Genomic DNA, 14,036 nt, shown 5'->3' with positions numbered 1-14,036 from the left:
TGGCTTTTTATCAAACACCTGGTGGGCACTTCAAAAGGGAAGTGGTAGAGAACCACCTCACACGGCTGCCCAACCCCCTACAAAAAGAAAGCAAACCAACATAGAAGCAGTCTGTGTGTTCAGAGGATCCCACGGACTGCTTTTTACACAAAAAAAATTGAGGGGCGTTCAATAGGCACCGAAGAGTTTGAGGAAAGTGGAATGGGGGAGAGAAGAGGGGATGGGGAGGGAGAAAGAGGGATGGGGAGGGTAATGTGGTGGTCGTCGTGGGTTGCGGCGGTGATGGGGTGGTGATTGGTGGCGGTGCACAGTGGTGTGGCGTTGGTCAGTGCAAGGTGGTGTGAGTGCACTGGTGAGTGGGAGTCTTCGTCGGTGGGGAAGAAATGGGTAAAGAGAGTGGACTGTGACCTAAAAAGGTCACGTGAGACCTTGGAACAAGTGCACTCTAGCGGCACTATCGTGCGCTCGATCGCACTTGCGCAGAGGGTTGAATGGATGGGCGGGGGTACGCTTGAGCGCTCCTAAAGGTGCACTCGAGCACATTCGTTCAAGTGTGTGTCAGTGTGGAGCTCGTGTTCTGGGATCGAGCGCACAGTTGGTGCGCTTGAGCCCAGAGTGCCAGTGCCTCAATCAAAAGAAATAGACGGGATCCGTCAAATTAATGGATTCCACGTCTGTACCTGGCTCGAAGTTCTGGATGCAAGGCTTCAACCTTTGACCGTTGACCTTGAACAGAGTGCCATCCTTTGGGTCCCGCAATTCGACGGCGCCATGGGGCGACACCGAGGTGACAATGAAGGGACCGTCCCATCTGGAGTGGAGCTTCCCAAGGAAAAGCCGGAGTTTGGAATTGAAGAGCCATACTTTCTGGTCCGGCACAAATGTCTTGAGCAAGATATGTTTGTCATGAAAAGCCTTAGTCCGCTCCTTATAAAGGCGAGCACTATCATATGCAGCTCGCCACAGCTCCTCCAACTCTATCAACTCAAGTTTCCGGTGGGGGCGGGCTGCTTGCATGTCGAAATTGAACTGCTTAATTGCCCACAGAGCCTTGTGTTCTAAGTCCACAGGGAGGTGACACGCCTTGCCATATACCAGCCTATAGGGAGACATTCCAATGGGAGTTTTGTAAGCTGTGCGGTAGGCCCATAATACATCATTGAGGCGCAAGGACCAATCTTTTTCGTCTGGCCTAACCGTCTTCTCCAGAATCTGCTTAATCTCCCAGTTAGAAACTTCCACTTGGCCACTTGTTTGAGGATGGTATGGAGTGGCTACCTTATGTATGACGGAGTACTTGAGAACCAAGGCTTTGAAAAACCGGTTGCAAAAGTGTCTACCTCCATCACTGATGATAGCCCGAGGAGTACCAAATCTGCTGAAAATGTTGGCTTGGAGGAACTTCACCACAACCTTGTGATCATTAGTCTTTGTGGCAATGACTTCTACCCACTTAGAGACATAATCCACTCCTACCAAAATGTACTCATATACACAAGACGGTGGGAAGTGTCCCATGAAGTCAATACCCCAGACATCAAAAATCTCGACAAGGACGTTGGGGTTCAATGGCATCATGTCCCTTCGAGACATAGCTCCTAGGCGTTGACATCTCTCACAAGCTCTGCAAAATTCATAGGCATCTTTGAACAAGGTGGGCCATGTGAATCCGCATTGTAGAACTTTGGCTGCTGTCTTCTTGGCATTGAAATGTCCTCCACAAGCTAGAGAATGACAAAAAGTGAGAATGTTGGAAAATTCACTCTTAGGGACACAGTATCGGATGATCTGATCAGCACAATACTTGAACAACTCCGGATCTTCCCAAAAATAGAATCGAACTTGATTGACGAAGTGATCCTTATCTTGCTTAGACCAAAGAGAAGGAATCCGTCTTGTAGCTAGATAATTGACAATATCGGCATACCATGGTGGATTTCTCGGAATGATTTCAAATAGTTGCTCATCTGGGAAAGAGTCATGAACAGGAACTGGCTGGGGTGTCTCAAATAAAATTCGTGATAGATGGTCGGCAACAACATTCTCAGTATCCTTCTTGTCCCGAATCTCAATATCAAATTCTTGCAGAAGTAGTATCCAGCAGATCAATCGTGGCTTTGTTTCCTTCTTGGCCAGCAAATGTCGCAAAGCAGCATGATCAGAAAAAATGATAACCTTTGATCCCAGAAGATATAAGCGGAATTTATCCAGAGCAAAGACCACAGCTAGCAATTCTTTCTCGGTGGTTGTGTAATTGACTTGAGCATCCATTAGAGTCTTGCTAGCATAATAAATGACATGAGGAAGCTTGCCTACCTGTTGTCCCTAAACTGCACCCACAGCATAGTCAGACGCATCACACATGATTTGAAAGGGCAAAGACCAATCAGGAGGTTGCTTGATGGGGGCAGAAGATAACAGAGATTGGAGCTTCTGGAATACCTCGTGACATGCTTCATCAAAGTGAAAAAGGCATGTCCTTAGCAAGCAAGTTACATAAGGGCCTTGCAATTTTACTGAAGTCCTTGATGAAATGGCCATAGAAGCCGGCGTGCCCTAGGAAAGAACGGATCTGCTTCACTGAAGTGGGCGGCGGTAGATTTTCAATTAGCTCAACTTTAGCCCGGTCCACCTCAATACCTCTTTTGGACACTATATGGCCCAAAACTATACCTTCCTGCATCACAAAGTGGCTCTTCTCCCAACTTAGAATCATGTTAGTTTCTTTGCAACGTTGAAGCACAAGTGAAAGAATATGGAGACATTTATCAAAAGAAGATCCAAAAATAGAAAAGTCATGCATAAATACCTCCAAAAATTTCTCCACCATGTCGGGGAAGATAGACATCATACATCTCTGGAATGTGGCAGGTGCATTGCATAAGTCGAAGGGCATGCGTCGATAAGCAAAGGTGCCGAATGGACATGTAAAAGTCATCTTCTCTTGGTCTTGGGGATCAACTGCAACCTGATTATACCCGGAATAGCCGTCTAGGAAGCAATAGTAACTCTGGCCAGCAAGACGCTCCAAAATTTGATCAATGAATGGGAGCGGGAAGTGATCCTTCCGAGTATGGGAATTGAGCTTTCGGTAGTTGATGCAAACACGCCAACCCGTGGTTGTATGCTGTGGAACCAACTCTCCAGCAAAATTCTCAACGACGGTGATGTCGGATTTCTTTGGAACCACTTGAGTGGGGCTCACCCATTTGCTATCTGAGATAGGGTAGATGATGCCTGTATCAAGTAACTTGACTATCTCTTTCATCACTACCTCTTTCATGTTGGGATTCAATCGGCGCTGTGCTTCTCGGGAAAGTCGAGCATCTTCTTCCAAATGGATTCGATGCATACAGATAAAGGGGTCGATGCCTTTCAAATCAGCCATGGTCCATCCAATGGCTTCTTTATATTCCTTTAACACTGCTAGTAGACTATCTTCTTGGTCCTTTTTAAGGTTGGAAGCAATGATGACCGGCAGAGTGTTGTTAGATCCAAGAAACGCATACTTGAGCTTTGCTGGCATGGGCTTCAACTCAAGTTTCGGTGGAGACAGTAGCGAAGGAACAGGAGGAGTGCTCGATGTCACAGGTAAGGGCTCCTTTACTACTCTCCATGGATGAAAATCTGCACTTGCGGCTATTTCTAGCAAATCATGGACCTCTTTGATGTACTGGTCAATATTGAACTCTTCAAAGTCGAAGTAATTCAAGCCGGCTTCCACTGGATCCTTTGTCAGGAGACTAGGTAGTGAATCTTCTACATATTCTTCAGTGATGTCCAAAAAGAAACACTCATTCTGATCAGGAGCATGCTGAAATGCAGTAAAGATATTCAACCGAACCTTCATATTGCCAAATGATATCTCTATGACTCCAGTTCGACAATTGATACATGCATTCGCTGTGGCTAAGAAAGAGTGCCCAAGGATGACAGGAACCAGCTTATCAGGAATGGGCACAGGCTCAGTGTCAAGCACTATAAGGTTGACTGGGAAGAAAAATTTATCAACCTGGACGATAACATGTTCTACAATCCCTCTAGGCTTCTTAATCGACCGATCAGCTAGTTGCAGAATCACTGTGGTGGGCTTCAGCTCCCCTAGGCCGAGCTGCTGATATACTGAATAGGGAAGTAAATTCACACCAGCTCCCAAATCTCAGAGTGCCTTATCAATCTCCCTTTTTCCGATGATGCATGAAATTGTAGGGGCCCCGGGGTCCTTGAACTTAGGAAGAGTGTTGTGCGTAATCAGGGAACTCACTTGCTCAGTCAGAAAGACTTTCTTGGGGATGTTATTTCTGGTCTTCCTCTTTTGAGTTCACAAGTCTTTAAGGAACTTGGCATAGGCAAGTGATAAGTGCCAAATATTGCATATTTGGACCCCTTTATTTACATTAGTTAATCCTTTAGTTGTGTCGTTATTTAATGTTTTGTGTTTTTAGTATTTTGTAGCTCGTTGAAGAAAAACTACAGCTTTAAAGGAAAAAATGCAAAGTTTGAAAGAAAGCATACTTTCAGATTTTGTATATGTATCAGTATTTTGACCATAACTTTTCATTCAAATATCGGATTCAAGTGATTCAAGCGGCATTGGAAAGCTAGCTCAAAATACTACAATTTGTTGTGAAATAGGATTTTCCTAGTTCGGACGGTTACTATGCAAATCGCCCCGCAATTAAGGGACACAAATCTGGACGAATCCTATTCCGATTTCAAACTTCTATTTTAACTGGGAGACAAACCTCTGAATTATCTAGGTTTAATAGGGCTTTTAGGACTTTCCTAAGCCTATAAATAGACCTCTTTGCATTCAAGAAAAGATATAGAATTCTAGAGAGCAAAATTATACAGTTTTTCTCTTTTTAGTTTAGGTTTTCTTCAGTTTAGGTTTTATTTTTATGTAGAGCTAAATTCCCAACTAAGGTTGGGGATGAAGCCTCACTGATGAAGAACGACATCACTTTTATGTAAGTCTTTATTTATCCGATTTTATTGAGTTTTATATTTCAATTGTTTTACTTTTAATCAATGTGTGGAGTGATTCTTGGATATCTCTTGTGATTCAAGGATACATGTGATGATTTTAGATAATTTCATATGATTGATTGCTTGTTTTTTAACTCATAAAAATTGGATATCTCTTGTGATTTGTTCTACGGATACATCTAGTGTTTCAATTGAATTTGGATTCCTTTTGTGATTTGGTCAATGAATGGATAGATGGGATGGTTTTGATTAATTATTTGAAACATAGTAAAACATACATAAGATTTAAATTGTGAGAACTTCAAATAAATATTGATGAACATGGAAGTATGTTGTTATGATTTGGTGAGTGTGAATTCTCAAACCTTAGTCTTTTATCTCTTAGTTTTATTTTATTTAGTTTATGTTTGTCTTTTAATTTCAAAACCAAATTCAAAATCAAAAACCTTTTGGAACTAGATTAGGATTTAATTAGTTTAGATTTAAGTTGCCCTTTCAAAAATACAATTTTCTGTGGGTTTGACCTCGCACTTGCAATCCATTAAACTACAGTTGATTCGTGCACTTGCGAGTTAAATAAATTTGCACAACAGCAGGCACTTGTGCAATGGCATCAAGAAGGGGGAGGTTGATTTTTACCTGTTTGAACATCTCCATCATTCCTTGTATTTTCTCTCCATATTTCCGAAAGTGGGATGGTGCCTTGAGACGTTTTGGGAAGGGGGCCTGTGGCTCATATGGAATCTCTGGAGTGGGAGATGCTGATGACGAAGCCTCATTGCTTACTTGCTTATATTTATCATTCTGCAGATTCTGTGCAACCTCCGTGTGCTCATCCTTCTTCTCCTCCACATGATTGTCAACTATTCGTCCGCTTCTCAAGGTGGTGATGGCTTGAACTTGCTGATGGTATGGAGTGCCCTCATCTACCATGTAGTGCCCCTTAGGATTTACCACCGGCTGACTCGGAAGCTTTCCTTCGTCTCTTCTATAAATGGTGTTGGCAAGTTGTCGGACTTGAGCTTCTAGCTTGGTAATGGATTGGGAATGTGAGTTTACTATTTCCTCCTGGGATTTGACCATCTACTTTATCTCACACGCCAGCTCACTCATCATTTTTAGCACCTGATCCTCAAAATTAGAATTTAAGAGAGGTGGTGCGACCTGGTATTGCTGCTGTGGAGGCCAGTAAGTGGAATGAGGTTTATAGGGCTGCCTGTTGGATTGAGCTTGATTGTGTGGCCCTAAGGCTGAATTGCCCGAATGTACATTCTTCCATGAGAAATTTGGATGATTTCTCCACCCGGGGTTGTAGGTATTGGAGTACGGATCATTAGCCGGTCTTGAGAAAGCTACATTAACCTACTCATTAACAATATCAGTATAATTTCTAGTAACAGGGCAGTTATTTACATGATGCATAGGACTAGAACAGAATGAGCATAGTTCAGGTGGTCTGTGCGTGTGAGCAGCATTAGGAGCAAAACCACCAGTCATCCATTGGTCTAGCTTCTTGGTGATAGCCTCAACTACTTGGTTGGCCATGTTTGGGGAATGGCTGTAACATCCCACCCCAATGACACATAATATTGTCCGCTTTTGGCTCCCCTCAAACCAGACTTCCCAGGATGGTCACCCATCCTGGTACTACTCCAGTAGAAGCACGCTTAACTGCGGAGTTCTGATGGGATCATGACCATCACGGCTTTAAAACGCGTTGTTGTCATTAAGGGTGTAGTATACATTTAAGCACATCCTCATCTCCATACCAAGGCGATGTGGGACGTCACAATGTCCTGCTTCATACAAACTCTCTGTCTTGAGTGGTTTAGGTGTTGGTGCCCTTCGTCTGGTGGAAACCTGTTGAAGAGAATTGTTACTCAAATTTTCAAACATAGCCCATGCTTCATCTTCACTTTTTAACATGAAAGATCCCCCACATGATGCATCCACCATTTTTTTATTGGACTCGGTCAGGCCATCATAAAAACACTGCACTAGCTGCCATTTCGGGACAGCGTGGTGTGGACATGATCTAAGCAAGCTCTGTAGCCTATCCCAAGTCTCATGGAAATCTTCTCCCTCATATTGGGAGAAGGTAGTGATAGCTCTCCTAGTGTCATTGGTCATTCCTATGGGGTAATACTTCTTAAGAAATTCTTGTTGCAATTGAGCCCAAGAAGTGATAGAGTTGGGTGTTAAGGACTGGAACCAATGTTTGGCTTTTTCCTTGAGGGAGAAAGGAAAAAGACGCATCCTTAGGGCATCCTCAGTGAATCCATTCATTTTAGTGGTATTACAAATTGTTTTGAAATCACTGAGGAAGTCATAAGGATTTTCAGTGCTAAGCCCTAGGAAAGAAGGTAAACTTCATATAGTGCTGGGCTTAATTTCATAATGGGTTGCCATAATTTTTGGCAGCTAGAGACATGTGGGAATAGTGTAAGTGGTAGGAAGATAGTGATCTTGCAAAGCTACATGGTTACCGTCTCCCATGGTCTCAGTGGAACGCTCTTCTAGAAAATTAGGGGTCTTTTGGGAACTAATTTGTCTAAGAGTGCATTCAATTTCAAGGTCGCAAGAAATTAATGGAAAAGACAAAGAACGTCGACCGAGCATAAACAAAACAGAAAATAAAGAAAAACTAAGCAAAAACAGAAAAGGAAAGCTCACAAACGGCCCTTAGATGCGCTGGGATTTTGGATGCAGGTTGCCGCAAGTGCGCTCGATCGCACGGCAGGGTGCGCTTGAGCGTACTGCTGCAGGTGGGTGCGAGCGCAGGAGGGGAGGGGTAGAGCGCTGCTGGCTCGATTCCTACTAAATTGCGTCAATGTGCTCGATTGCATGCGATCTTCGCTCGATCGCAGCCACAGAGAAGGCAGCTACGGACCTGTTTGCAAATTCTAAAAAAAAATAAAAACCAAACACAACAGAATTAAAATTAGCAACTTAAAACAGAAAAATAAATTATCAAACTAAAATCAATCCTTAAATTTAGATAATGAAACCGTTAAGTAGTCCCCGGCAACAGCGCAAAAAATTGATGTGGTATTTTTGTGTCCAAAAATATCAGTAATAAAAATAACCACTCGCAATAGTACGAATCCTGTAGGATAGGGCTATATTGAGGGTGTCCAACCTCAAGGACTACAGGGGTTTAATTATCAAAAATTTAAAATATTAAAGTTAACTTAATTTAAAAGAGAATGATTTGTTGTGTAATTTCAAAGTGCATGAAAATAGAGAGAGTAAATATATGAGAGAGAGAGAGAGTAGGGTATTGATTTCACCACGATCCACACATCAATGGTTAACCATATTTAATTCTAGCAATTCATTCAATGCATGTTATAATTTAAACAAGAAAACATATGAAAATAATTTCATACAATCAACGGAATAGCATAACCCTTCTTCGGTTGGCACAGATCGTCTACCTAAATTATGCTAAACTAGGGTATAGTACGATCCGTCTCTCCTAGGTATGGTCTATCTAACCCTATTGATTGCATGCCAATTAAGAACCATTGTATAACCATCATTCCTATAATCACAGAAAATAAGAATGATTTGAGTTCAATAATAGTAAAATAATTTCTAAGACAAGATAAGAATTTTACTAATATTGAATTGGAATTAAAGAACAATTGCATTTAATATGAAGAACAGAAATCAATTGTAGCAATCCTCAGAGTTATACAATCAACATGCATCAATTGAAAAACTAGAAATTAAATACAATCAAACCATTGTGCTTGGAAAGGGTTACATCAATACCCCACAATTGGGTTTAGCCGCTTATGATCTTCTAAGCTTCACTGACAATTTACTGAAATTTAAACTCTAGAAAGCGGTGTGTCTATTTACAATGTTTTGAGCCCTATTTATAGGGATTAGGAAAACCCTAAAAACCCTAGAAACCCTCAGAAAATCGGAGGTCAGTCTCCCAGTCCAATTGGGAGACTAAAAACCAAATCCACGCTAGAAATGAATTGAAATCGTGCAATACACGCCCGAGTGCGCTCGATCCGACGTTTTGTACACTCGAGCGCCCTATTATGCGAACGAGAGCAGGCATGCGCTTGATCCCTGGCTGCATACGCTCGAGCGCAGGTGCGCTCGAGCTCAGGAGTAGCTGCGCTCGATCCTTGATCCAGAATGTCCAGCTTTTTGCCCTTTTAAACCCAATTTTCAATGGTTTGTCAAATAAGACTTGAAACACAAAAACAAAACAAAATCAAACAAATAACAATGCTAAGGAATTAACATATGTAAACTAAGGGGCTTGAATGTGCAACATTCGGCGCTTATCATGCTCACTTAATGTTTCAAAAAGTTTCATTGCTTCCTCACTATTTTTTTCCATAAGTGTTCCTCCACAAGCTGAATCAACCATCCCTTTGTTAGTATCATCTAAACCTTCATAGAAAATTTGTACCTGATCGTCTTGAGGGATGTTATGGTGTGGGCACTTTAGAAGCAATGAATTGAAGTGATCCCATGCCTCGAAGAACAGATCTCCATCTCGTCGTTGGAACATTTGAAGTTCCCTCTTAAGTTGTTTTGTCTTTTGGGCTGGGAAAAACTTCTTCAGAAACTTGGTGGTTAATTCTTCCCAAGTATGGATAGAATCTGCAGGCAAGGAATTGTACCACAATTGAGCATTATCTTTCAAAGAGAAAGGGAAGAGGACTAACCTGAGTCTCTTTGGAGTTAGGCCTTGGACATGTTGCAACTTGCATAAATCAAAGAATTCTTTAAGATGCAAGTTGGGATCCTCAGTAGCTGTGCCTCTGAAGTGAGTCAATGCATTAAGGATTTGAGGAGAAATATAATAGCTGCCATCCACCTCCGGTTGATATGCTATGCGTGAGGGTTGCTGGAGGTTTGCTGGAACGTATGCCTGCTTCCTTGGTCTCCTCATCTGTGGTGGATTTGCTTCTAATGGTCTTGGCCCAATTGGATTTTCTTGCAAATCTTCCATCTCAATTTCTTCCTCTTCTTCTTTGTCTCTAGGTCGTTGTCGAATTGTCCGCTCAATTTCAGGATCAAGGGGAATAACAGTTGAGTTTGGAGATCGACGACCTTGCATCAATTGAATTGCTTTTTCAGTCAGGCAGCTTCAGTGCTGCTGGTCCGGATGCTCCTTGGAACTGCGCTCGATCGCAATGTGCTCGATTGCACTTGGTTGACGATTGATCACAAGCACAGAATGCTAATCCGCAACTTGAAACAGAAAAGTTAAGGAAAATGAAAAATCTTTTTGATTTTTGATAACAACTAAATTTAAAATTGAAAATTAAAATAACACAACTAAAGGAAAATAAATCTAAACAAAATTCACTGTAGTCCCTGGCAACTTCGCCAAAAACTTGTTGTTCTACAATTACCTACCTAAATTAATAGGCAAATAACTGGATGTTTTACCCGCAAGTGCACGAGGTCAACATAGTAGCATAGTGTGCAAATACGGGGTCATTCCCACGAGGACTGCTGAATTTTGTCTAAATTAAATTCCCAAAGTAAATTAAAACAAAGATTGGATTTGAATTAATAATGTTAAAAAGGTAGGGCTTTGATATCCACCGCTAATTATATTAAGCTAATATATCAATATGCCAATGCTTTGATCAAGTTTTGTGTATCTAATGTTTGTCAACCTAAGGGCATGGGTATATATTCCTTAAGCTATAGATTTCCCTAAGCAACGAGTTAGGCATGCGTGTATACTCTAATTCTTTTCTTTCTTAAAGGATTTAGCAGGGTATATACTAAGTTGTTCTTTAGAAAAGCATATGTTCTATGGAAATCGACAAACACATGAGGCCTAGGGCATGGGTGTATACTCTCGGTTCCCCATGTTGATTAACCCAAGAATCCGGTGTGGATATCTTTTGTTACTTATGTTAAACCCAGGACTCGGTCATCCAAATTGATTTAACTAATTAGTCCATACCACATGCACATGTTGATCAGGCACACACATATGAGGAATTCATGAAACTAGGTATTAATCAAGTTAGATATCATAACAAGATCATCACAAAGGCTCCAATATTGAATATTAACAAAACATAACTAGGGCTTCAATCTAGCCCTACTAATTAAATTAGTTACACATAAAGTTGATGTTAAACATCTTCATAAAATAAAAGAAAAGAAAGGAAAAGAATAAACCCGAGACTTGAATTTGAAGAGCTCTGATTCTTCTCCTTACACAGCATACCTACTCTAGAGGCTTATGGGTCTATTTATAGGCTTTAGAAGTCCTTGACAAACTAGTAAACCTATGAATTTCGTAGGGTTTCAAAACCTATTACAATTGGGACTTGGAAAACCCTAATATGGAAAGAAAGACACTCTAGCCGCCACTTGATATGTCTCCTACGCATGGGTTCGATCAATCGCAACCCGTGTGCACTTGATCGCAGGGAACCTGTGGTCGATCGCAGTGTCAAGGGCTCCCATTTTTCCCATCTTCTCTCTTTGAGCCCAAATCTTCCAGATTTACTTCATTTTCTTCCAAAAGCCTATAAAAGTATTAAAAACACAAAAAGGAATTAAAAGGACCTAATTAACTAAAACCAAAGGATTAAAACATGCAAGTTAAGGGCTGAAAATGTGAATATTTTAGCACTTAATAGGATCGTCTGGTCCTCCTGGGGCTATGATATGCAGATCGTCGGCATGGGGTACCTCGCGCACTAAGGCTCCCTCTCCCTATGTTGATGCTCGGGCTCATAATGCTGTAGTCTCTCACGTCAAGTAGGGGTCCCATCAGGTGGCTCAAAATTTGTAAGATTATGGCAGGTCGGCCGCTTGCACTTCCTGCATCCCCTGGATTGCAGTTGTCAAGCTCCCCATCACGATAGTAAGGCTCCTGATGAATCGCTGAAGCTTGCTGAGCATACCCAAAAAGTGCTCGAGAGTAGGGCTCCTCGCAGGTGTGGATGAGGAGGCTCCATCAGTCATGCATCCTTTGGGTGCTGCCCTAGGTACTCATGGCGCCCTCGGCCCTGGCTCAGCTCCACAGAGTTGAGACTTGGTTGCGTTGAGGAACCGTGAGGTGATCGGTCCTCTTGGATCTAGAAGCTTCTGGCCCTCTAGAGATACCTTTGCATGCTCCGCTATCCGGGTGACCAGGGCTTCGTACGGCAAGGAGGTGACCTGATCTACCAGCCACACTCCCATCATCGTGGAGTGGGCGAAGGAGCCGAAGTCGATAGAGGTCCTCGTTAGGATGGCATAAAGGCAACGAGGCCTTCATGAGTGACAGTGGCGAGGCTCTTGACTGGAAGGACCCGACTGATCATGATGTGGTAAATGAGCTTGTCCTCATCCTTGAGGGCATTGATCTAGAAGCCCCCCTCTCCTTCTATACTCATCTGATGGGGGTGCCCGTTAGCAAAGCACTCAACCATCTACGAGTGGCTGGGAGTGCCCTGAGTAGGCCATGGAAATCCTGGGTCGGGTACCTGTGGCACCATGACGATGCTGTTGATGAGGTCGAGAGTCACCCTAATTGGCTTGTCTCTAAGCTAGGTTATGAAGGAGTAGTTGCGTCGATCGTGGAGGTTCGTATAGAACTCATGAACCAAGTCCTCAGCTGCTAGTCGGTGGTGCTCCACCATCGCTAACCACCCATAAGCGTCTAGAAGCTCCGACATTCTCAGGACATGGTTGGCCACATTGGGCACATCCACTCCTCTCCATAATAATCTTCTAACCCTTATAAAGGAGTCGGTACAGGCGCTCTGCCTTGTCGACTCTAAAGCGGTCGCGGTCATAGGCATGGCTGACGTCGTCCTTGTTAGTGTCAATGTTGACCTCCATGAAAGGGGTGCCGCAATCAGGGCTACTGGGGGGAGACTCGTCAGAGGCGGTGCCCTCCATCTCATAATAGGAGTTGGAATCGAGGTCTTGGCCTCCTGAATAGGGACTCTAGCTCTGCGAGACCAGATAAATACCAAAATTTAGTCAGGTTGAGGTTGATGGCTCAAGGTGTTTGGTACCGCCCCAAGGGCAATCCCTTACAATGGCGACCTCAAGGTGAGAGGTTACCAAGGTATGAGAATTATGACCTTAGGGATGGGGGCATTTTGGTCATTTTAGGGTTTAGACCAAAATACCAAAATTTAACTGACTAGGTACATGGGTCAGGCTTCCAATTAAGATTTATAAGGCTCAATTTAAAAATTTGAACCCGACTTACATGAAAATTGGGTAATCTTTGAATTAGGGAAAAAATCCCCAATTCAAGGCTTAGGGCTATTTTGGTCATTTTGGATTTGGACAAAAATTCCCAAATCCAATCGGTAAAAAATATAGATCGGGCCTTCAATTAATGGGTTTGAGAACCAATTGGTGATGGGGCCCAATTGACGTGGCAAAAATTAGGAATTGGCCAGAATTGGCCAATGGGTTTAGTGGGTCTTGGTCCTAATTCAATATGTGGGCATTACGGTCATGACTCATGCATCAATTACATGGTGAAATCAAGAAATACAAGGTTTCGTATTTAGGGCAAAAATCCCCAAATCTGAATGAGTAGTGATTTAAGAAGGAAAAGGTGTTTTAACACAACACAGCTATCCTAAAACAATAGGGAAACATCTAGATGCCCCATCCTAATCAAAAATTGAAAGAAAAAACGAAAATCCCAAATCAAATCGTCATAAAAATGGAAATTTCGAATTTAAAACGGTTTAAATCGCATACCTTTGTTAAAATGATGGAATGGAACCTTGATTCTTGGGGAGACATGGCCAAAAATCACTTTGAGGGTGTTTGGTTTGAGAGAAAATAAAAGAAAGTTGGAATGAATAGGGTTTAAGAGCATTCGGCTATTTTTAAAGAAACAACGCATGCAGTTCTAGGCGTATGTCCAACGTCGGGGGCGAGCATACGTCCAGTTGAGTGCGAGCATATGCCCTTAGAGTACGAATGCTCGGTGATAAGTGCCAAATATTGCATATTTGGACCCCTTTATTTACATTAGTTAATTCTTTAATTGTGTCGTTTTTTAATGTTTTGTGTTAGTTTTGTGT

The 14,036-nt window shown here is 42.4% G+C and overlaps 1 pseudogene; it reads right to left on the bottom strand.

Annotated features, from left to right (window-relative positions):
* Positions 1-630: 630 nt before the first annotated feature.
* LOC148586885 (uncharacterized) lies at positions 631-5,922 on the bottom strand (annotated as a pseudogene).
* Between the last annotated feature and the right edge of the window lie 8,114 nt (positions 5,923-14,036).

The sequence above is a fragment of the Corylus avellana genome, chromosome 3, assembly GCF_965113065.1.
Source record: "Corylus avellana chromosome 3, dhCorAvel1.hap1.2, whole genome shotgun sequence".
NCBI lineage: Eukaryota > Viridiplantae > Streptophyta > Magnoliopsida > Fagales > Betulaceae > Corylus > Corylus avellana.
The sequence above is the reverse complement of the archived record's forward strand: the minus strand, read 5'-3'. Positions and strand labels throughout refer to the sequence as shown.